We start from the raw sequence: 4,278 nt of genomic DNA on the forward strand, positions 1-4,278 counted from the left end.
ACTAGGGCTCCAGGTAGGACTCAAAGACAGAAGACAGTGTGGTCCGCAAGGCTCCCCCTCAGGCAGTATCACCAGTGGCATGGGCTGCTGCAATCTGCTCTCACCTTGATGTCCAGAGTTGGCATCTCCGCTAGGTCCCAGCTGCAGGGGTCATGTGTGGTGGCTGTGCTGGTTGCTGCGTGTCCACACCTTCCTCACTGTTCCATGGCATCCTTCTTCCTTCTGTAGAATTTCCATTGCAAACTTCTCTCCAACTCTCCCCTGAAAATGCACTTCCTCTGCTTTTCTTCTGCTGTTTTCTCCTGTTCAAAACCGAGAAAACAGTGTCATTTCTAATAACATGAAAAACAATAAAGTACTTAGGAATCGATTCAATCAAGCAGACACATGTTTTGAACACCTAAAATACTATTGGTGAGATAAATGAGAGACAGAGAGTGTTCAACCTGGGCTCAGCGTGCAGGTGGTGGCACTCAAACGCTGAGAAGGCCAAGTGCAGTAAAGCAAAGCCAGAGCTGGATGGGTCCACAGGAGCTGGGCCAGATCTGAATGGGCCAAGATGCCTTATAACCTGAGCGAAGAGAAGGGGTCCTCTATGCTTGCCAAAGATGCAGCCAAGCCCAGCAGCTTGGACAAGGATGGTGGAGGCGTGAATGCCAAAGCGGCCCAGCCACAGTCACCAGGCACCACCTCGGTCACAGCCACTGTCATCCAACAAGCGTGTCAGCGACAGCACACCACACTGTACGCAGCTCAGCAAGGTCAAGTACTCGGGGATCCCTAGATTGTTAAGAAGGAGCAATGGCAGAGCTCCTCCCACTTCAACCTCAGCAAGACCTGTGAGCTGCAGAAGCTCCCTGCCTTCAACGATTTGCCCAGCAAGGAGCTGGCAGAGCTATTTACACGGAAGCTCCGCCAGTGCTGTGTCCTTTCGGACTTTGTGTCAGAGTCACTCAGTGACCTCAAATTCAAGGTGGCAAAGGGGGCAAGTCTGAACGAGATAGCCGTGACGTATCGCCAAGGCCGTTTACCCTGAGGCTGTCGCTATGGTTTCAGTGAACCTCTTCCAGACACTGCTATCTTCATCCAATGTCACAGGGCCAAGTTTGACGCAGAGGAAGAGGAGTCCGCCCTGAAAGCTGCCTGGCCACATCTCCAGCTCATGTTCCAGTTTCTCTTTGTATTATTTATTTGTTTTTAAAATATTTATTTTATTTGAAAGTCAGAGTTAGAGAGGGAGAGACCCACACAGAGAGACTTTTCCATCTTTTGCTTCACTCCCCAAATGGCTGGGCCAGGCCTAAGCCAGGTACCTGGAATTCTATCTAGTCTCCCACGTGGGTGGCAGGGGCTCAAGTATTTGGTCCATCTTCTCTTGCTTTCCCAGGTACATTTACAGTGTGCTGGATTGGAAATGGAGCAGCCAGGACTCAAGTTACAGCCAAGGCTTGATCTGTTAGGCCAAAACTCAGGATCCAAAGAATTTTTCTTACGTTTCCACAAGTTTGATTTCTAGCCAAACATAAGCAAAGAAATACATGGACTGGAAATTTGTTATTGCTCTCCTACATCTATTCGACATTGAGGATGGCATCTATGGCAAGTTTTGGGGGCTCTGGGCTTGCATCCGTAGGTAGATCAACCACATCACAGGTTCATCTACGACACGGAGCATCACAATGGAATTGGTGAGCTCCTGAAGATCCTGGGCAGCATCACCAATGGCTTTTCCCTGCCCCTTAGGGAAGAGCACAAGATGTTCCTCATCCATGTCCTGCTTCCCTTTCACAAGGTCGAGTCGCTGAGTGTCTACCACCCTCAGCTGGCATACTCCTGGATAAGGAGAGCAGAGTGATTGAGCTGTGATTGTGAGAATTCTCAAATTTTGGCCCAAAACTACAAGCCTTAAAGAAGTGATGTTCCTGAATGAGCTAGAGGGGATTCTGGACATCACTGAACCTTCAGAATTCAGCAAAGTGTGGAGCCCCTTTTCCACCAGCTCGCCAAGTGTGTCTCCAGTCCCTGCTTCCAGGTGGCAGAGTGCACACTCTATTGCTGGAACAGTGAATGCATCAGGAGCCCAAGTGACGATGCTGCCCACGTCCTCCCCATCATGTTCCCTGCACACTACAGGAATTCCAACAGCCGCTGGAACAAAACAATCCATGGACCGATTTATAATGCCCTGAAGCTGTTCACAGAAATGAATCAGAAGCTGATTTATGACTGCACATGAAACAAGGCAAAAAAGCAGAAGGGCTGATTCCAAACGAAAGAAAGAGAAGAGATGGAGCAGAAGACGGAGGAGCTGGTCTGGCTTAATCCCCAGGAGCCCATGTTCCAAACTCCTCTGCCACTGGCCCCTGTACTCCATGAAGACAGAGACCCAATGTTTCTGAAGAAAACAATGGAGACCGTGGCTGCAAAGATGCTAAAGGACATCAAGAAGGAAAAAGGGCTGCTTCAGAGCAGGCTGGAGCTGCCGCAGGATGTGTACGTCGTCAAGGCACTGGAGGTGCATAAGCAGGCCAAAGAGTTCCTAACTGTCAGCCGGGAGGCTCGCTGACCCCTCACCTTCCCACCAGAGAGTAACAGCCCACTTGGCCCTGGGACGCTGCCCCAGCCCTCCATCCTCTGCTCCCCACTGGCTGACTTGGGGCAAGGTATCACCTCTCTAGCTTTCCTAGAGAAGGAAGCAGACTCTTGAAGTACGGACAACTAGAGTGTTCCTTCTACTCCCCAGAATGTGTTCATGCCTCCCTGTGGCTAGTACACACAAGTTGAGCACTGACGCTCAGACAACTTGGGGATGCCTGTCCCCCTCCTGCTCCTAACCCCACAGCTACCTGAGGCTGCTCTGAGGAATGTACAGGAAGATGTATGCTCCTCTCCCCTTCCCTCCATTCTCATCGCAACTCCAGCTGTCTCCTCTTCTCTCTCCCTTACAGAGGCTCATAGCAAGCAGCAAGAGATGATTCTCAACAAACTTATGTCCACCTCCATTGGCCTCTGGAGTAGCTGGAGAGGAACCAATCCCAAGCCCCCAGCCCCAGCAGTGTGCAGGCTGATGAGGTGATGTTATTATTTTCTCTTACCCCTTGCCTGACCAAGACAAGGTAGGTCAAAAGCAGAAGTGATGAATTTCGGGCCCAGACGGACCGAAATGGGGGGATGAACAAACACCCCACCCTCTGCCCTTTTGATGAGCAGCAGCCTGGGGATCACGAACATGGAAGGGATCACCCTGGGACTGATTGCTTTCTGGTGCGGTTGGTTCCCAAAGCTGCAAAGAAAGAAGCAGGGAGCAATAACCCAAGCATCCGCTGGCATCTATTTATTTCCTTGTTCGTGCTGATGCTGGGCAGGCTCTCTGTCCCTTTTAGGCGCCTTGCAGAGGCAAGGGGCAGAGGAGAGCTGGACCGAGGTTCCAGGGGCATAAGCAGTGTAAGTTCTGGCTGTGTGCATAGGGGCCTTTATTCTCCACAGTGTAATACATGCCAAGGTTGAGTGGACTTGGGCCGATGTCTCCATACGTACAGAACTGAATAAAGTGGATATCTGAGAAGTCAAAACAAACAAACAAACAAATAAATGAAAGAAAAACTAAATAAATGGAAAGGGATCAAGTATTCATGGATTGAAAGATGTAATATTAAAATGGCAATCTTATCAATGTCATTTACAGATTTGAGGCAAACCCTACAGAAATCACAACTATCTTTTTTTTCCAGAAACAGAAAAGATCCTAAAAGTTATAGGAAATTTCATGGGATCTGAAAGTTCAAAATAATCTGAAAAAAAAAAAAAACTTGGGAGACTCCACTTCCTGGCATTAAAACTTATTACAATAATCAAGAGAGTATAATAATAACATAAGCATAGACATAGGGATCAATGGAACAGAATTGAGAGTGTAGAAGTAAATCCCTGTGTCTATGGACAACTCATTTTCTACAAAGTTGACACAACAGATGCTAAAAGACATCTTTATGTGACATAAAAAAAAAGGGTGAGACAGAGGGAGAAAAAACATACACACACACACACACACACATATATATATATATAAAGGGGCTAATATCCAGAATGTATCAAGAATAAATATAATTCAATAGCAATAACCAAACAACCCAATTAGAAAATTAGTGAAGAACTTGAATAGACATTATTCCCAAGAATATGTATGTGTGTACAAGTGGCCAAGAGGCATATGAAAAGATGTTCAACATTTTTATAGTCATCATGGATATGTGCAATGCAAGAATTTATGTAAATGAG

General features: G+C 47.4%; 1 pseudogene; it reads left to right on the top strand.

Moving 5' to 3' along the window:
* The first annotated feature begins 559 nt into the window (after nt 1-559).
* LOC133752577 (serine/threonine-protein phosphatase 2A 56 kDa regulatory subunit delta isoform-like) lies at nt 560-2,566 on the top strand (annotated as a pseudogene).
* The last annotated feature ends 1,712 nt before the right edge of the window (nt 2,567-4,278 follow it).

This window comes from Lepus europaeus, chromosome X, assembly GCF_033115175.1.
Source record: "Lepus europaeus isolate LE1 chromosome X, mLepTim1.pri, whole genome shotgun sequence".
NCBI classification, from domain to species: domain Eukaryota; kingdom Metazoa; phylum Chordata; class Mammalia; order Lagomorpha; family Leporidae; genus Lepus; species Lepus europaeus.